Source organism: Haliotis asinina, chromosome 7, assembly GCF_037392515.1.
Source record: "Haliotis asinina isolate JCU_RB_2024 chromosome 7, JCU_Hal_asi_v2, whole genome shotgun sequence".
In the NCBI taxonomy this organism is placed as follows: domain Eukaryota; kingdom Metazoa; phylum Mollusca; class Gastropoda; order Lepetellida; family Haliotidae; genus Haliotis; species Haliotis asinina.
Window position 1 is genome coordinate 24,016,198 of NC_090286.1, and position 16,098 is coordinate 24,032,295.

Here is a 16,098-nt window from a genome sequence, read left to right on the forward strand (position 1 = left end):
CTTCTTGTAACTCTCAATTATGACGAGGTTTGGACTTGCTTAGTAGTCTGCACACATCTGAGCGAATGCTAATGCGGATCATTCAGGTTTTTCTCTTAGAAATCAGCCTGTTTGTGAGGATTCGACTCCTTACTAAAAGATTCCGTAATCACCCGGCATACGTCAACTAATCGAACTGGAGACTGGTGCTAGGAGACATGTGTGGCTCAGAGGTTGAAATGAGTTTACACATCTTTTCGGCAGATTGCTACCCACAACACACTGTCAGCAAGGAGGAAGTGTTTGAGCAGTCAAGCGAGGAAGGCCCTATTGATTAGAAAGAGAGGCGTCTTTTCAAACGACCTGAAGTGTCAAGGCCCGTGATAGCTCAGTTGGTAGAGCGGAGGACTGTAGTGGCAAAGCTGTAATTGGCAATCCTTAGGTCGCTGGTTCGAATCCGGCTCGCGGGACAACTTTTTGCTATTAATAACTACATTTAAGAGGACCAATATCCTTTCAGTTTTGTTCATGCCACTCTTGACGCTTTAAGATATTTAAGATAGATGAAGCAGAATGCAATCAAAGCCTAAATAATGCACTAAAGGAAATAAATGGCTGCAATTTACCCTAAAGAGCCCCAAATGCTAGTCTGATTCCTGACTTCCGAAAATGGCTTGATTGGAGGGAGGAAAAAAGTGTGTCAGGAGTGGGATTTGAACCCACGCCCACATTCGTGGACCAGAACACCCGTACCTCCACTAGGGGAGAAGGTCTGATGCAATACCTTGAGTCTGGCGCCTTAGACCGCTCGGCCATCCTGACAACGATGTCAAAAGTGATATCTTTACGCTTTTGAAGTCACACATGTATTCCTTACCATTGAATCGATGCTGATACACCCAAGTCTGCATGCATTCTGGACAGTTTCAGGGTTACTATTTTCCTTTATCTGTGTTCTTGCCTCCTCAAAGCTTCTTATATTCAACACAACTGATGTAATGGATCGACTCTTCTTGTAACTCTCAATTATGACGAGGTTTGGACTTGCTTAGTAGTCTGCACACATCCGAGCGAATGCTAATGCGGATCATTCAGGTTTTTCTCTTAGAAATCAGCCTGTTTGTGAGGATTCGACTCCTTACTAAAAGATTCCGTAATCACCCGGCATACGTCAACTAATCGAACTGGAGACTGGTGCTAGGAGACATGTGTGGCTCAGAGGTTGAAATGAGTTTACACATCTTTTCGGCAGATTGCTACCCACAACACACTGTCAGCAAGGAGGAAGTGTTTGAGCAGTCAAGCGAGGAAGGCCCTATTGATTAGAAAGAGAGGCGTCTTTTCAAACGACCTGAAGTGTCAAGGCTCGTGATAGCTCAGTTGGTAGAGCGGAGGACTGTAGTGGCAAAGCTGTAATTGGCAATCCTTAGGTCGCTGGTTCGAATCCGGCTCGCGGGACAACTTTTTGCTATTAATAACCACATTTAAGAGGACCAATATCCTTTCAGTTTTGTTCATGCCACTCTTGACGCTTTAAGATATTTAAGATAGATGAAGCAGAATGCAATCAAAGCCTAAATAAAGCACTAAAGGAAATAAATGGCTGCAATTTACCCTAAAGAGCCCCAAATGCTAGTCTGATTCCTGACTTCCGAAAACTGCTTGATTGGAGGGAGGGAAAAAGTGTGTCAGAAGTGGGATTTGAACCCACGCCCACATTCGTGGACCAGAACTCCCGTACCTCCACTAGGGGAGAAGGTCTGATGCAATACCTTGAGTCTGGCGCCTTAGACCGCTCGGCCATCCTGACAACGATGTCAAAAGTGATATCTTTACGCTTTTGAAGTCACACATGTATTCCTTACCATTGAATTGATGCTGATACACCCAACAAGTCTGCATGCATTCTGGACAGTTTTAGAGTTGCTATTTTCATTCATCTGTGTTCTTGCCTCCTCAAAGCTTCTTATATTCAACACAACTGATGTAATGGATCGACTCTTCTTGTAACTCTCAATTATGACGAGGTTTGGACTTGCTTAGTAGTCTGCACACATCTGAGCGAATGCTAATGCGGATCATTCAGGTTTTTCTCTTAGAAATCAGCCTGTTTGTGAGGATTCGACTCCTTACTAAAAGATTCCGTAATCACCCGGCATACGTCAACTAATCGAACTGGAGACTGGTGCTAGGAGACATGTGTGGCTCAGAGGTTGAAATGAGTTTACACATCTTTTCGGCAGATTGCTACCCACAACACACTGTCAGCAAGGAGGAAGTGTTTGAGCAGTCAAGCGAGGAAGGCCCTATTGATTAGAAAGAGAGGCGTCTTTTCAAACGACCTGAAGTGTCAAGGCCCGTGATAGCTCAGTTGGTAGAGCGGAGGACGGTAGTGGCAAAGCTGTAATTGGCAATCCTTAGGTCGCTGGTTCGAATCCGGCTCGCGGGACAACTTTCTGCTATTAATAACTACATTTAAGAGGACCAATATCCTTTCAGTTTTGTTCATGCCACTCTTGACGCTTTAAGATATTTAAGATAGATGAAGCAGAATGCAATCAAAGCCTAAATAATGCACTAAAGGAAATAAATGGCTGCAATTTACCCTAAAGAGCCCCAAATGCTAGTCTGATTCCTGACTTCCGAAAACGGCTTGATTGGAGGGAGGAAAAAAGTGTGTCAGGAGTGGGATTTGAACCCACGCCCACATTCGTGGACCAGAACACCCGTACCTCCACTAGGGGAGAAGGTCTGATGCAATACCTTGAGTCTGGCGCCTTAGACCGCTCGGCCATCCTGACAACGATGTCAAAAGTGATATCTTTACGCTTTTGAAGTCACACATGTATTCCTTACCATTGAATCGATGCTGATACACCCAAGTCTGCATGCATTCTGGACAGTTTCAGGGTTACTATTTTCCTTTATCTGTGTTCTTGCCTCCTCAAAGCTTCTTATATTCAACACAACTGATGTAATGGATCGACTCTTCTTGTAACTCACAATTATGACGAGGTTTGGACTTGCTTAGTAGTCTGCACACATCTGATCGAATGCTAATGCGGATCATTCAGGTTTTTCTCTTAGAAATCAGCCTGTTTGTGAGGATTCGACTCCTTACTAAAAGATTCCGTAATCACCCAGCATATGTCAACTAATCGAACTTGAGACTGGTGTTAGGAGACATATGTGGCTCAGAGGTTGAAATGAGTCTACACATCTTTTCGGCAGATTGCTACCCACAACACACTGTCAGCAAGGAGGAAGTGTTTGAGCAGTCAAGCGAGGAAGGCCCTATTGATTAGAAAGAGAGGCGTCTTTTCAAACGACCTGAAGTGTCAAGGCTCGTGATAGCTCAGTTGGTAGAGCGGAGGACTGTAGTGGCAAAGCTGTAATTGGCAATCCTTAGGTCGCTGGTTCGAATCCGGCTCGCGGGACAACTTTTTGCTATTAATAACCACATTTAAGAGGACCAATATCCTTTCAGTTTTGTTCATGCCACTCTTGACGCTTTAAGATATTTAAGATAGATGAAGCAGAATGCAATCAAAGCCTAAATAATGCACTAAAGGAAATAAATGGCTGCAATTTACCCTAAAGAGCCCCAAATGCTAGTCTGATTCCTGACTTCCGAAAACGGCTTGATTGGAGGGAGGAAAAAAGTGTGTCAGGAGTGGGATTTGAACCCACGCCCACATTCGTGGACCAGAACTCCCGTACCTCCACTAGGGGAGAAGGTCTGATGCAATACCTTGAGTCTGGCGCCTTAGACCGCTCGGCCATCCCGACAACGATCTCAAAAGTGATATCTTTACGCTTTTGAAGTCACACATGTATTCCTTACCATTGAATTGATGCTGATACACCCAACAAGTCTGCATGCATTCTGGACAGTTTTAGAGTTGCTAATTTCATTCATCTGTGTTCTTGCCTCCTCAAAGCTTCTTATATTCAACACAACTGATGTAATGGATCGACTCTTCTTGTGACTCTCAATTATGACGAGGTTTGGACTTGCTTAGTAGTCTGCACACATCTGAGCGAATGCTAATGCGGATCATTCAGGTTTTTCTCTTAGAAATCAGCCTGTTTGTGAGGATTCGACTCCTTACTAAAAGATTCCGTAATCACCCAGCATATGTCAACTAATCGAACTGGAGACTGGTGTTAGGAGACATGTGTGGCTCAGAGGTTGAAATGAGTTTACACATCTTTTCGGCAGATTGCTACCCACAACACACTGTCAGCAAGGAGGAAGTGTTTGAGCAGTCAAGCGAGGAAGGCCCTATTGATTAGAAAGAGAGGCGTCTTTTCAAACGACCTGAAGTGTCAAGGCCCGTGATAGCTCAGTTGGTAGAGCGGAGGACTGTAGTGGCAAAGCTGTAATTGGCAATCCTTAGGTCGCTGGTTCGAATCCGGCTCGCGGGACAACCTTTTGCTATTAATAACCACATTTAAGAGGACCAATATCCTTTCAGTTTTGTTCATGCCACTCTTGACGCTTTAAGATATTTAAGATAGATGAAGCAGAATGCAATCAAAGCCTAAATAATGCACTAAAGGAAATAAAAGGCTGCAATTTACCCTAAAGAGCCCCAAATGCTAGTCTGATTCCTGACTTCCGAAAAGGGCTTGATTGGAGGGAGGAAAAAAGTGTGTCAGGAGTGGGATTTGAACCCACGCCCACATTCGTGGACCAGAACTCCCGTACCTCCACTAGGGGAGAAGGTCTGATGCAATACCTTGAGTCTGGCGCCTTAGACCGCTCGGATATTCCTGACAACGATCTCAAAAGTGATATCTTTACGCTTTTGAAGTCACACATGTATTCCTTACCATTGAATCGATGCTGATACACCCAAGTCTGCATGCATTCTGGACAGTTTCGGGGTAACTATTTTCCTTTATCTGTGTTCTTGCCTCCTCAAAGCTTCTTATACTCAACAAAACTGATGTAATGGATCGACTCTTCTTGTAACTCACAATTATGACGAGGTTTGGACTTGCTTAGTAGTCTGCACACATCTGAGCGAATGCTAATGCGGATCATTCAGGTTTTTCTCTTAGAAATCAGCCTGTTTGTGAGGATTCGACTCCTTACTAAAAGATTCCGTAATCACCCAGCATATGTCAACTAATCGAACTGGAGACTGGTGTTAGGAGACATGTGTGGCTCAGAGGTTGAAATGAGTCTACACATCTTTTCGGCAGATTGCTACCCACAACACACTGTCAGCAAGGAGGAAGTGTTTGAGCAGTCAAGCGAGGAAGGCCCTATTGATTAGAAAAAGAGGCGTCTTTTCAAATGACCTGAAGTGTCAAGGCCCGTGATAGCTCAGTTGGTAGAGCGGAGGACTGTAGTGGCAAAGCTGTAATTGGCAATCCTTAGGTCGCTGGTTCGAATCCGGCTCGCGGGACAACTTTTTGCTATTAATAACCACATTTAAGAGGACCAATATCCTTTCAGTTTTGTTCATGCCACTCTTGACGCTTTAAGATATTTAAGATAGATGAAGCAGAATGCAATCAAAGCCTAAATAATGCACTAAAGGAAATAAATGGCTGCAATTTACCCCAAAGAGCCCCAAATGCTAGTCTGATTCCTGACTTCCGAAAACGGCTTGATTGGAGGGAGGAAAAAAGTGTGTCAGGAGTGGGATTTGAACCCACGCCCACATTCGTGGACCAGAACTCCCGTACCTCCACTAGGGGAGAAGGTCTGATGCAATACCTTGAGTCTGGCGCCTTAGACCGCTCGGCCATCCTGACAACGATCTCAAAAGTGATATCTTTACGCTTTTGAAGTCACACATGTATTCCTTACCATTGAATTGATGCTGATACACCCAAGACTGCATGCATTCTGGACAGTTTTAGAGTTGCTATTTTCATTCATCTGTGTTCTTGCCTCCTCAAAGCTTCTTATATTCAACACAACTGATGTAATGGATCGACTCTTCTTGTGACTCTCAATTATGACGAGGTTTGGACTTGCTTAGTAGTCTGCACACATCTGAGCGAATGCTAATGCGGATCATTCAGGTTTTTCTCTTAGAAATCAGCCTGTTTGTGAGGATTCGACTCCTTACTAAAAGATTCCGTAATCACCCAGCATATGTCAACTAATCGAACTGGAGACTGGTGTTAGGAGACATGTGTGGCTCAGAGGTTGAAATGAGTTTACACATCTTTTCGGCAGATTGCTACCCACAACACACTGTCAGCAAGGAGGAAGTGTTTGAGCAGTCAAGCGAGGAAGGCCCTATTGATTAGAAAGAGAGGCGTCTTTTCAAACGACCTGAAGTGTCAAGGCCCGTGATAGCTCAGTTGGTAGAGCGGAGGACTGTAGTGGCAAAGCTGTAATTGGCAATCCTTAGGTCGCTGGTTCGAATCCGGCTCGCGGGACAACCTTTTGCTATTAATAACCACATTTAAGAGGACCAATATCCTTTCAGTTTTGTTCATGCCACTCTTGACGCTTTAAGATATTTAAGATAGATGAAGCAGAATGCAATCAAAGCCTAAATAATGCACTAAAGGAAATAAAAGGCTGCAATTTACCCTAAAGAGCCCCAAATGCTAGTCTGATTCCTGACTTCCGAAAAGGGCTTGATTGGAGGGAGGAAAAAAGTGTGTCAGGAGTGGGATTTGAACCCACGCCCACATTCGTGGACCAGAACTCCCGTACCTCCACTAGGGGAGAAGGTCTGATGCAATACCTTGAGTCTGGCGCCTTAGACCGCTCGGATATTCCTGACAACGATCTCAAAAGTGATATCTTTACGCTTTTGAAGTCACACATGTATTCCTTACCATTGAATCGATGCTGATACACCCAAGTCTGCATGCATTCTGGACAGTTTCGGGGTAACTATTTTCCTTTATCTGTGTTCTTGCCTCCTCAAAGCTTCTTATACTCAACAAAACTGATGTAATGGATCGACTCTTCTTGTAACTCACAATTATGACGAGGTTTGGACTTGCTTAGTAGTCTGCACACATCTGAGCGAATGCTAATGCGGATCATTCAGGTTTTTCTCTTAGAAATCAGCCTGTTTGTGAGGATTCGACTCCTTACTAAAAGATTCCGTAATCACCCAGCATATGTCAACTAATCGAACTGGAGACTGGTGTTAGGAGACATGTGTGGCTCAGAGGTTGAAATGAGTCTACACATCTTTTCGGCAGATTGCTACCCACAACACACTGTCAGCAAGGAGGAAGTGTTTGAGCAGTCAAGCGAGGAAGGCCCTATTGATTAGAAAAAGAGGCGTCTTTTCAAATGACCTGAAGTGTCAAGGCCCGTGATAGCTCAGTTGGTAGAGCGGAGGACTGTAGTGGCAAAGCTGTAATTGGCAATCCTTAGGTCGCTGGTTCGAATCCGGCTCGCGGGACAACTTTTTGCTATTAATAACCACATTTAAGAGGACCAATATCCTTTCAGTTTTGTTCATGCCACTCTTGACGCTTTAAGATATTTAAGATAGATGAAGCAGAATGCAATCAAAGCCTAAATAATGCACTAAAGGAAATAAATGGCTGCAATTTACCCCAAAGAGCCCCAAATGCTAGTCTGATTCCTGACTTCCGAAAACGGCTTGATTGGAGGGAGGAAAAAAGTGTGTCAGGAGTGGGATTTGAACCCACGCCCACATTCGTGGACCAGAACTCCCGTACCTCCACTAGGGGAGAAGGTCTGATGCAATACCTTGAGTCTGGCGCCTTAGACCGCTCGGCCATCCTGACAACGATCTCAAAAGTGATATCTTTACGCTTTTGAAGTCACACATGTATTCCTTACCATTGAATTGATGCTGATACACCCAAGACTGCATGCATTCTGGACAGTTTTAGAGTTGCTATTTTCATTCATCTGTGTTCTTGCCTCCTCAAAGCTTCTTATATTCAACACAACTGATGTAATGGATCGACTCTTCTTGTGACTCTCAATTATGACGAGGTTTGGACTTGCTTAGTAGTCTGCACACATCTGAGCGAATGCTAATGCGGATCATTCAGGTTTTTCTCTTAGAAATCAGCCTGTTTGTGAGGATTAGACTCCTTACTAAAAGATTCCGTAATCACCCAGCATATGTCAACTAATCGAACTGGAGACTGGTGTTAGGAGACATGTGTGGCTCAGAGGTTGAAATGAGTCTACACATCTTTTCGGCAGATTGCTACCCACAACACACTGTCAGCAAGGAGGAAGTGTTTGAGCAGTCAAGCGAGGAAGGCCCTATTGATTAGAAAGAGAGGCGTCTTTTCAAACGACCTGAAGTGTCAAGGCCCGTGATAGCTCAGTTGGTAGAGCGGAGGACTGTAGTGGCAAAGCTGTAATTGGCAATCCTTAGGTCGCTGGTTCGAATCCGGCTCGCGGGACAACTTTTTATTATTAATAACCACATTTAAGAGGACCAATATCCTTTCAGTTTTGTTCATGCCACTCTTGACGCTTTAAGATATTTAAGATAGATGAAGCAGAATGCAATCAAAGCCTAAATAATGCACTAAAGGAAATAAATGGCTGCAATTTACCCTAAAGAGCCCCAAATGCTAGTCTGATTCCTGACTTCCGAAAACGGCTTGATTGGAGGGAGGAAAAAAGTGTGTCAGGAGTGGGATTTGAACCCACGCCCACATTCGTGGACCAGAACTCCCGTACCTCCACTAGGGGAGAAGGTCTGATGCAATACCTTGAGTCTGGCGCCTTAGACCGCTCGGCCATCCTCACAACGATCTCAAAAGTGATATCTTTACGCTTTTGAAGTCACACATGTATTCCTTACCATTGAATTGATGCTGATACACCCAACAAGTCTGCATGCATTCTGGACAGTTTTAGAGTTGCTATTTTCATTCATCTGTGTTCTTGCCTCCTCAAAGCTTCTTATGTTCAACACAACTGATGTAATGGATCGACTCTTCTTGTAACTCTCAATTATGACGAGGTTTGGACTTGCTTAGTAGTCTGCACACATCTGAGCGAATGCTAATGCGGATCATTCAGGTTTTTCTCTTAGAAATCAGCCTGTTTGTGAGGATTCGACTCCTTACTAAAAGATTCCGTAATCACCCAGCATATGTCAACTAATCGAACTGGAGACTGGTGTTAGGAGACATGTGTGGCTCAGAGGTTGAAATGAGTCTACACATCTTTTCGGCAGATTGCTACCCACAACACACTGTCAGCAAGGAGGAAGTGTTTGAGCAGTCAAGCGAGGAAGGCCCTATTGATTAGAAAAAGAGGCGTCTTTTCAAATGACCTGAAGTGTCAAGGCCCGTGATAGCTCAGTTGGTAGAGCGGAGGACTGTAGTGGCAAAGCTGTAATTGGCAATCCTTAGGTCGCTGGTTCGAATCCGGCTCGCGGGACAACTTTTTGCTATTAATAACCACATTTAAGAGGACCAATATCCTTTCAGTTTTGTTCATGCCACTCTTGACGCTTTAAGATATTTAAGATAGATGAAGCAGAATGCAATCAAAGCCTAAATAATGCACTAAAGGAAATAAATGGCTGCAATTTACCCCAAAGAGCCCCAAATGCTAGTCTGATTCCTGACTTCCGAAAACGGCTTGATTGGAGGGAGGAAAAAAGTGTGTCAGGAGTGGGATTTGAACCCACGCCCACATTCGTGGACCAGAACTCCCGTACCTCCACTAGGGGAGAAGGTCTGATGCAATACCTTGAGTCTGGCGCCTTAGACCGCTCGGCCATCCTGACAACGATCTCAAAAGTGATATCTTTACGCTTTTGAAGTCACACATGTATTCCTTACCATTGAATTGATGCTGATACACCCAAGACTGCATGCATTCTGGACAGTTTTAGAGTTGCTATTTTCATTCATCTGTGTTCTTGCCTCCTCAAAGCTTCTTATATTCAACACAACTGATGTAATGGATCGACTCTTCTTGTAACTCTCAATTATGACGAGGTTTGGACTTGCTTAGTAGTCTGCACACATCTGAGCGAATGCTAATGCGGATCATTCAGGTTTTTCTCTTAGAAATCAGCCTGTTTGTGAGGATTAGACTCCTTACTAAAAGATTCCGTAATCACCCAGCATATGTCAACTAATCGAACTGGAGACTGGTGTTAGGAGACATGTGTGGCTCAGAGGTTGAAATGAGTCTACACATCTTTTCGGCAGATTGCTACCCACAACACACTGTCAGCAAGGAGGAAGTGTTTGAGCAGTCAAGCGAGGAAGGCCCTATTGATTAGAAAGAGAGGCGTCTTTTCAAACGACCTGAAGTGTCAAGGCCCGTGATAGCTCAGTTGGTAGAGCGGAGGACTGTAGTGGCAAAGCTGTGATTGGCAATCCTTAGGTCGCTGGTTCGAATCCGGCTCGCGGGACAACTTTTTATTATTAATAACCACATTTAAGAGGACCAATATCCTTTCAGTTTTGTTCATGCCACTCTTGACGCTTTAAGATATTTAAGATAGATGAAGCAGAATGCAATCAAAGCCTAAATAATGCACTAAAGGAAATAAATGGCTGCAATTTACCCCAAAGAGCCCCAAATGCTAGTCTGATTCCTGACTTCCGAAAAGGGCTTGATTGGAGGGAGGAAAAAAGTGTGTCAGGAGTGGGATTTGAACCCACGCCCACATTCGTGGACCAGAACTCCCGTACCTCCACTAGGGGAGAAGGTCTGATGCAATACCTTGAGTCTGGCGCCTTAGACCGCTCGGCCATCCTGACAACGATCTCAAAAGTGATATCTTTACGCTTTTGAAGTCACACATGTATTCCTTACCATTGAATTGATGCTGATACACCCAACAAGTCTGCATGCATTCTGGACAGTTTTAGAGTTGCTATTTTCATTCATCTGTGTTCTTGCCTCCTCAAAGCTTCTTATATTCAACAAAACTGATGTAATGGATCGACTCTTCTTGTAACTCACAATTATGACGAGGTTTGGACTTGCTTAGTAGTCTGCACACATCTGAGCGAATGCTAATGCGGATCATTCAGGTTTTTCTCTTAGAAATCAGCCTGTTTGTGAGGATTCGACTCCTTACTAAAAGATTCCGTAATCACCCGGCATATGTCAACTAATCGAACTGGAGACTGGTGTTAGGAGACAAGTGTGCCTCAGAGGTTGAAATGAGTTTACACATCTTTTCGGCAGATTGCTACCCACAACACACTGTCAGCAAGGAGGAAGTGTTTGAGCAGTCAAGCGAGGAAGGCCCTATTGATTAGAAAGAGAGGCGTCTTTTCAAACGACCTGAAGTGTCAAGGCCCGTGATAGCTCAGTTGGTAGAGCGGAGGACTGTAGTGGCAAAGATGTAATTGGCAATCCTTAGGTCGCTGGTTCGAATCCGGCTCGCGGGACAACTTTTTGCTATTAATAACCACATTTAAGAGGACCAATATCCTTTCAGTTTTGTTCATGCCACTCTTGACGCTTTAAGATATTTAAGATAGATGCAGCAGAATGCAATCAAAGCCTAAATAATGCACTAAAGGAAATAAATGGCTGCAATTTACCCCAAAGAGCCCCAAATGCTAGTCTGATTCCTGACTTCCGAAAACGGCTTGATTGGAGGGAGGAAAAAAGTGTGTCAGGAGTGGGATTTGAACCCACGCCCACATTCGTGGACCAGAACTCCCGTACCTCCACTAGGGGAGAAGGTCTGATGCAATACCTTGAGTCTGGCGCCTTAGACCGCTCGGCCATCCTGACAACGATCTCAAAAGTGATATCTTTACGCTTTTGAAGTCACACATGTATTCCTTACCATTGAATTGATGCTGATACACCCAACAAGTCTGCATGCATTCTGGACAGTTTTAGAGTTGCTATTTTCATTCATCTGTGTTCTTGCCTCCTCAAAGCTTCTTATATTCAACACAACTGATGTAATGGATCGACTCTTCTTGTAACTCTCAATTATGACGAGGTTTGGACTTGCTTAGTAGTCTTCACACATCTGAGCGAATGCTAATGCGGATCATTCACGTTTCTCTCTTAGAAATCAGCCTGTTTGTGAGGATTCGACTCCTTACTAAAAGATTCCGTAATCACCCAGCATATGTCAACTAATCGAACTGGAGACTGGTGTTAGGAGACATGTGTGGCTCAGAGGTTGAAATGAGTCTACACATCTTTTCGGCAGATTGCTACCCACAACACACTGTCAGCAAGGAGGAAGTGTTTGAGCAGTCAAGCGAGGAAGGCCCTATTGATTAGAAAGAGAGGCGTCTTTTCAAACGACCTGAAGTGTCAAGGCCCGTGATAGCTCAGTTGGTAGAGCGGAGGACTGTAGTGGCAAAGCTGTGATTGGCAATCCTTAGGTCGCTGGTTCGAATCCGGCTCGCGGGACAACTTTTTATTATTAATAACCACATTTAAGAGGACCAATATCCTTTCAGTTTTGTTCATGCCACTCTTGACGCTTTAAGATATTTAAGATAGATGAAGCAGAATGCAATCAAAGCCTAAATAATGCACTAAAGGAAATAAATGGCTGCAATTTACCCCAAAGAGCCCCAAATGCTAGTCTGATTCCTGACTTCCGAAAAGGGCTTGATTGGAGGGAGGAAAAAAGTGTGTCAGGAGTGGGATTTGAACCCACGCCCACATTCGTGGACCAGAACTCCCGTACCTCCACTAGGGGAGAAGGTCTGATGCAATACCTTGAGTCTGGCGCCTTAGACCGCTCGGCCATCCTGACAACGATCTCAAAAGTGATATCTTTACGCTTTTGAAGTCACACATGTATTCCTTACCATTGAATTGATGCTGATACACCCAACAAGTCTGCATGCATTCTGGACAGTTTTAGAGTTGCTATTTTCATTCATCTGTGTTCTTGCCTCCTCAAAGCTTCTTATATTCAACAAAACTGATGTAATGGATCGACTCTTCTTGTAACTCACAATTATGACGAGGTTTGGACTTGCTTAGTAGTCTGCACACATCTGAGCGAATGCTAATGCGGATCATTCAGGTTTTTCTCTTAGAAATCAGCCTGTTTGTGAGGATTCGACTCCTTACTAAAAGATTCCGTAATCACCCGGCATATGTCAACTAATCGAACTGGAGACTGGTGTTAGGAGACAAGTGTGCCTCAGAGGTTGAAATGAGTTTACACATCTTTTCGGCAGATTGCTACCCACAACACACTGTCAGCAAGGAGGAAGTGTTTGAGCAGTCAAGCGAGGAAGGCCCTATTGATTAGAAAGAGAGGCGTCTTTTCAAACGACCTGAAGTGTCAAGGCCCGTGATAGCTCAGTTGGTAGAGCGGAGGACTGTAGTGGCAAAGATGTAATTGGCAATCCTTAGGTCGCTGGTTCGAATCCGGCTCGCGGGACAACTTTTTGCTATTAATAACCACATTTAAGAGGACCAATATCCTTTCAGTTTTGTTCATGCCACTCTTGACGCTTTAAGATATTTAAGATAGATGCAGCAGAATGCAATCAAAGCCTAAATAATGCACTAAAGGAAATAAATGGCTGCAATTTACCCTAAAGAGCCCCAAATGCTAGTCTGATTCCTGACTTCCGAAAACGGCTTGATTGGAGGGAGGAAAAAAGTGTGTCAGGAGTGGGATTTGAACCCACGCCCACATTCGTGGACCAGAACTCCCGTACCTCCACTAGGGGAGAAGGTCTGATGCAATACCTTGAGTCTGGCGCCTTAGACCGCTCGGCCATCCTGACAACGATCTCAAAAGTGATATCTTTACGCTTTTGAAGTCACACATGTATTCCTTACCATTGAATTGATGCTGATACACCCAACAAGTCTGCATGCATTCTGGACAGTTTTAGAGTTGCTATTTTCATTCATCTGTGTTCTTGCCTCCTCAAAGCTTCTTATATTCAACACAACTGATGTAATGGATCGACTCTTCTTGTAACTCTCAATTATGACGAGGTTTGGACTTGCTTAGTAGTCTTCACACATCTGAGCGAATGCTAATGCGGATCATTCACGTTTCTCTCTTAGAAATCAGCCTGTTTGTGAGGATTCGACTCCTTACTAAAAGATTCCGTAATCACCCGCCATATGTCAACTAATCGAACTGGAGACTGGTGTTAGGAGACATGTGTGGCTCAGAGGTTGAAATGAGTCTACACATCTTTTCGGCAGATTGCTACCCACAACACACTGTCAGCAAGGAGGAAGTGTTTGAGCAGTCAAGCGAGGAAGGCCCTATTGATTAGAAAGAGAGGCGTCTTTTCAAACGACCTGAAGTGTCAAGGCCCGTGATAGCTCAGTTGGTAGAGCGGAGGACTGTAGTGGCAAAGATGTAATTGGCAATCCTTAGGTCGCTGGTTCGAATCCGGCTCGCGGGACAACTTTTTGCTATTAATAACCACATTTAAGAGGACCAATATCCTTTCAGTTTTGTTCATGCCACTCTTGACGCTTTAAGATATTTAAGATAGATGAAGCAGAATGCAATCAAAGCCTAAATAATGCACTAAAGGAAATAAATGGCTGCAATTTACCCTAAAGAGCCCCAAATGCTAGTCTGATTCCTGACTTCCGAAAACGGCTTGATTGGAGGGAGGAAAAAAGTGTGTCAGGATTGGGATTTGAACCCACGCCCACATTCGTGGACCAGAACTCCCGTACCTCCACTAGGGGAGAAGGTCTGATGCAATACCTTGAGTCTGGCGCCTTAGACCGCTCGGCCATCCTGACAACGATGTCAAAAGTGATATCTTTACGCTTTTGAAGTCACACATGTATTCCTTACCATTGAATTGATGCTGATACACCCAACAAGTCTGCATGCATTCTGGACAGTTTTAGAGTTGCTATTTTCATTCATCTGTGTTCTTGCCTCCTCAAAGCTTCTTATATTCAACACAACTGATGTAATGGATCGACTCTTCTTGTAACTCTCAATTATGACGAGGTTTGGACTTGCTTAGTAGTCTTCACACATCTGAGCGAATGCTAATGCGGATCATTCACGTTTCTCTCTTAGAAATCAGCCTGTTTGTGAGGATTCGACTCCTTACTAAAAGATTCCGTAATCACCCGGCATATGTCAACTAATCGAACTGGAGACTGGTGTTAGGAGACATGTGTGGCTCAGAGGTTGAAATGAGTCTATACATCTTTTCGGCAGATTGCTACCCACAACACACTGTCAGCAAGGAGGAAGTGTTTGAGCAGTCAAGCGAGGAAGGCCCTATTGATTAGAAAGAGAGGCGTCTTTTCAAACGACCTGAAGTGTCAAGGCCCGTGATAGCTCAGTTGGTAGAGCGGAGGACTGTAGTGGCAAAGCTGTAATTGGCAATCCTTAGGTCGCTGGTTCGAATCCGGCTCGCGGGACAACCTTTTGCTATTAATAACCACATTTAAGAGGACCAATATCCTTTCAGTTTTGTTCATGCCACTCTTGACGCTTTAAGATATTTAAGATAGATGAAGCAGAATGCAATCAAAGCCTAAATAATGCACTAAAGGAAATAAATGGCTGCAATTTACCCTAAAGAGCCCCAAATGCTAGTCTGATTCCTGACTTCCGAAAAGGGCTTGATTGGAGGGAGGGAAAAAGTGTGTCAGGAGTGGGATTTGAACCCACGCCCACATTCGTGGACCAGAACACCCGTACCTCCACTAGGGGAGAAGGTCTGATGCAATACCTTGAGTCTGGCGCCTTAGACCGCTCGGCCATCCTGACAACGATGTCAAAAGTGATATCTTTACGCTTTTGAAGTCACACATGTATTCCTTACCATTGAATTGATGCTGATACACCCAACAAGTCTGCATGCATTCTGGACAGTTTTAGAGTTGCTATTTTCATTCATCTGTGTTCTTGCCTCCTCAAAGCTTCTTATATTCAACACAACTGATGTAATGGATCGACTCTTCTTGTAACTCTCAATTATGACGAGGTTTGGACTTGCTTAGTAGTCTGCACACATCTGAGCGAATGCTAATGCGGATCATTCACGTTTTTCTCTTAGAAATCAGCCTGTTTGTGAGGATTCGACTCCTTACTAAAAGATTCCGTAATCACCCGGCATATGTCAACTAATCGAACTGGAGACTGGTGTTAGGAGACAAGTGTGGCTCAGAGGTTGAAATGAGTTTAGACATCTTTTCGGCAGATTGCTACCCACAACACA

The 16,098-nt window shown here is 44.1% G+C and overlaps 30 non-coding genes across 30 annotated transcripts; 16 read left to right on the plus strand and 14 right to left on the minus strand.

Moving 5' to 3' along the window:
* The first annotated feature begins 356 nt into the window (after nt 1-356).
* Trnay-gua (transfer RNA tyrosine (anticodon GUA)) lies at nt 357-449 on the plus strand. The gene is made up of 2 exons: nt 357-393; nt 414-449. It is a non-coding gene; the product is annotated as a tRNA-Tyr (tRNA).
* A 228-nt stretch (nt 450-677) lies between these two features.
* On the minus strand, nt 678-801 carry Trnal-caa (transfer RNA leucine (anticodon CAA)). The gene is made up of 2 exons: nt 764-801; nt 678-723 (listed from the first exon to the last, which is right to left on the minus strand). It is a non-coding gene; the product is annotated as a tRNA-Leu (tRNA).
* A 543-nt stretch (nt 802-1,344) lies between these two features.
* Trnay-gua (transfer RNA tyrosine (anticodon GUA)) lies at nt 1,345-1,437 on the plus strand. Its single transcript has 2 exons — nt 1,345-1,381; nt 1,402-1,437. It is a non-coding gene; the product is annotated as a tRNA-Tyr (tRNA).
* Nucleotides 1,438-1,665: 228 nt separating this feature from the next.
* Nucleotides 1,666-1,789, minus strand: Trnal-caa (transfer RNA leucine (anticodon CAA)). Its single transcript has 2 exons — nt 1,752-1,789; nt 1,666-1,711 (listed from the first exon to the last, which is right to left on the minus strand). It is a non-coding gene; the product is annotated as a tRNA-Leu (tRNA).
* Nucleotides 1,790-2,335: 546 nt separating this feature from the next.
* Trnay-gua (transfer RNA tyrosine (anticodon GUA)) lies at nt 2,336-2,428 on the plus strand. Its single transcript has 2 exons — nt 2,336-2,372; nt 2,393-2,428. It is a non-coding gene; the product is annotated as a tRNA-Tyr (tRNA).
* Nucleotides 2,429-2,656: 228 nt separating this feature from the next.
* Trnal-caa (transfer RNA leucine (anticodon CAA)) lies at nt 2,657-2,780 on the minus strand. Its single transcript has 2 exons — nt 2,743-2,780; nt 2,657-2,702 (listed from the first exon to the last, which is right to left on the minus strand). It is a non-coding gene; the product is annotated as a tRNA-Leu (tRNA).
* A 543-nt stretch (nt 2,781-3,323) lies between these two features.
* Trnay-gua (transfer RNA tyrosine (anticodon GUA)) lies at nt 3,324-3,416 on the plus strand. The gene is made up of 2 exons: nt 3,324-3,360; nt 3,381-3,416. It is a non-coding gene; the product is annotated as a tRNA-Tyr (tRNA).
* Nucleotides 3,417-3,644: 228 nt separating this feature from the next.
* Nucleotides 3,645-3,768, minus strand: Trnal-caa (transfer RNA leucine (anticodon CAA)). Its single transcript has 2 exons — nt 3,731-3,768; nt 3,645-3,690 (listed from the first exon to the last, which is right to left on the minus strand). It is a non-coding gene; the product is annotated as a tRNA-Leu (tRNA).
* Nucleotides 3,769-4,314: 546 nt separating this feature from the next.
* On the plus strand, nt 4,315-4,407 carry Trnay-gua (transfer RNA tyrosine (anticodon GUA)). Its single transcript has 2 exons — nt 4,315-4,351; nt 4,372-4,407. It is a non-coding gene; the product is annotated as a tRNA-Tyr (tRNA).
* An 896-nt stretch (nt 4,408-5,303) lies between these two features.
* On the plus strand, nt 5,304-5,396 carry Trnay-gua (transfer RNA tyrosine (anticodon GUA)). Its single transcript has 2 exons — nt 5,304-5,340; nt 5,361-5,396. It is a non-coding gene; the product is annotated as a tRNA-Tyr (tRNA).
* A 228-nt stretch (nt 5,397-5,624) lies between these two features.
* On the minus strand, nt 5,625-5,748 carry Trnal-caa (transfer RNA leucine (anticodon CAA)). The gene is made up of 2 exons: nt 5,711-5,748; nt 5,625-5,670 (listed from the first exon to the last, which is right to left on the minus strand). It is a non-coding gene; the product is annotated as a tRNA-Leu (tRNA).
* Nucleotides 5,749-6,291: 543 nt separating this feature from the next.
* Trnay-gua (transfer RNA tyrosine (anticodon GUA)) lies at nt 6,292-6,384 on the plus strand. Its single transcript has 2 exons — nt 6,292-6,328; nt 6,349-6,384. It is a non-coding gene; the product is annotated as a tRNA-Tyr (tRNA).
* Nucleotides 6,385-7,280: 896 nt separating this feature from the next.
* Nucleotides 7,281-7,373, plus strand: Trnay-gua (transfer RNA tyrosine (anticodon GUA)). Its single transcript has 2 exons — nt 7,281-7,317; nt 7,338-7,373. It is a non-coding gene; the product is annotated as a tRNA-Tyr (tRNA).
* A 228-nt stretch (nt 7,374-7,601) lies between these two features.
* Nucleotides 7,602-7,725, minus strand: Trnal-caa (transfer RNA leucine (anticodon CAA)). Its single transcript has 2 exons — nt 7,688-7,725; nt 7,602-7,647 (listed from the first exon to the last, which is right to left on the minus strand). It is a non-coding gene; the product is annotated as a tRNA-Leu (tRNA).
* Nucleotides 7,726-8,268: 543 nt separating this feature from the next.
* Nucleotides 8,269-8,361, plus strand: Trnay-gua (transfer RNA tyrosine (anticodon GUA)). Its single transcript has 2 exons — nt 8,269-8,305; nt 8,326-8,361. It is a non-coding gene; the product is annotated as a tRNA-Tyr (tRNA).
* A 228-nt stretch (nt 8,362-8,589) lies between these two features.
* On the minus strand, nt 8,590-8,713 carry Trnal-caa (transfer RNA leucine (anticodon CAA)). The gene is made up of 2 exons: nt 8,676-8,713; nt 8,590-8,635 (listed from the first exon to the last, which is right to left on the minus strand). It is a non-coding gene; the product is annotated as a tRNA-Leu (tRNA).
* Nucleotides 8,714-9,259: 546 nt separating this feature from the next.
* On the plus strand, nt 9,260-9,352 carry Trnay-gua (transfer RNA tyrosine (anticodon GUA)). The gene is made up of 2 exons: nt 9,260-9,296; nt 9,317-9,352. It is a non-coding gene; the product is annotated as a tRNA-Tyr (tRNA).
* A 228-nt stretch (nt 9,353-9,580) lies between these two features.
* Nucleotides 9,581-9,704, minus strand: Trnal-caa (transfer RNA leucine (anticodon CAA)). Its single transcript has 2 exons — nt 9,667-9,704; nt 9,581-9,626 (listed from the first exon to the last, which is right to left on the minus strand). It is a non-coding gene; the product is annotated as a tRNA-Leu (tRNA).
* A 543-nt stretch (nt 9,705-10,247) lies between these two features.
* Trnay-gua (transfer RNA tyrosine (anticodon GUA)) lies at nt 10,248-10,340 on the plus strand. The gene is made up of 2 exons: nt 10,248-10,284; nt 10,305-10,340. It is a non-coding gene; the product is annotated as a tRNA-Tyr (tRNA).
* Nucleotides 10,341-10,568: 228 nt separating this feature from the next.
* On the minus strand, nt 10,569-10,692 carry Trnal-caa (transfer RNA leucine (anticodon CAA)). Its single transcript has 2 exons — nt 10,655-10,692; nt 10,569-10,614 (listed from the first exon to the last, which is right to left on the minus strand). It is a non-coding gene; the product is annotated as a tRNA-Leu (tRNA).
* Nucleotides 10,693-11,238: 546 nt separating this feature from the next.
* Nucleotides 11,239-11,331, plus strand: Trnay-gua (transfer RNA tyrosine (anticodon GUA)). The gene is made up of 2 exons: nt 11,239-11,275; nt 11,296-11,331. It is a non-coding gene; the product is annotated as a tRNA-Tyr (tRNA).
* Nucleotides 11,332-11,559: 228 nt separating this feature from the next.
* Trnal-caa (transfer RNA leucine (anticodon CAA)) lies at nt 11,560-11,683 on the minus strand. Its single transcript has 2 exons — nt 11,646-11,683; nt 11,560-11,605 (listed from the first exon to the last, which is right to left on the minus strand). It is a non-coding gene; the product is annotated as a tRNA-Leu (tRNA).
* Nucleotides 11,684-12,229: 546 nt separating this feature from the next.
* Nucleotides 12,230-12,322, plus strand: Trnay-gua (transfer RNA tyrosine (anticodon GUA)). Its single transcript has 2 exons — nt 12,230-12,266; nt 12,287-12,322. It is a non-coding gene; the product is annotated as a tRNA-Tyr (tRNA).
* A 228-nt stretch (nt 12,323-12,550) lies between these two features.
* Nucleotides 12,551-12,674, minus strand: Trnal-caa (transfer RNA leucine (anticodon CAA)). Its single transcript has 2 exons — nt 12,637-12,674; nt 12,551-12,596 (listed from the first exon to the last, which is right to left on the minus strand). It is a non-coding gene; the product is annotated as a tRNA-Leu (tRNA).
* A 546-nt stretch (nt 12,675-13,220) lies between these two features.
* On the plus strand, nt 13,221-13,313 carry Trnay-gua (transfer RNA tyrosine (anticodon GUA)). Its single transcript has 2 exons — nt 13,221-13,257; nt 13,278-13,313. It is a non-coding gene; the product is annotated as a tRNA-Tyr (tRNA).
* Nucleotides 13,314-13,541: 228 nt separating this feature from the next.
* On the minus strand, nt 13,542-13,665 carry Trnal-caa (transfer RNA leucine (anticodon CAA)). Its single transcript has 2 exons — nt 13,628-13,665; nt 13,542-13,587 (listed from the first exon to the last, which is right to left on the minus strand). It is a non-coding gene; the product is annotated as a tRNA-Leu (tRNA).
* Nucleotides 13,666-14,211: 546 nt separating this feature from the next.
* Trnay-gua (transfer RNA tyrosine (anticodon GUA)) lies at nt 14,212-14,304 on the plus strand. The gene is made up of 2 exons: nt 14,212-14,248; nt 14,269-14,304. It is a non-coding gene; the product is annotated as a tRNA-Tyr (tRNA).
* A 228-nt stretch (nt 14,305-14,532) lies between these two features.
* Trnal-caa (transfer RNA leucine (anticodon CAA)) lies at nt 14,533-14,656 on the minus strand. Its single transcript has 2 exons — nt 14,619-14,656; nt 14,533-14,578 (listed from the first exon to the last, which is right to left on the minus strand). It is a non-coding gene; the product is annotated as a tRNA-Leu (tRNA).
* Nucleotides 14,657-15,202: 546 nt separating this feature from the next.
* Nucleotides 15,203-15,295, plus strand: Trnay-gua (transfer RNA tyrosine (anticodon GUA)). Its single transcript has 2 exons — nt 15,203-15,239; nt 15,260-15,295. It is a non-coding gene; the product is annotated as a tRNA-Tyr (tRNA).
* Nucleotides 15,296-15,523: 228 nt separating this feature from the next.
* On the minus strand, nt 15,524-15,647 carry Trnal-caa (transfer RNA leucine (anticodon CAA)). The gene is made up of 2 exons: nt 15,610-15,647; nt 15,524-15,569 (listed from the first exon to the last, which is right to left on the minus strand). It is a non-coding gene; the product is annotated as a tRNA-Leu (tRNA).
* Nucleotides 15,648-16,098: the final 451 nt, after the last annotated feature.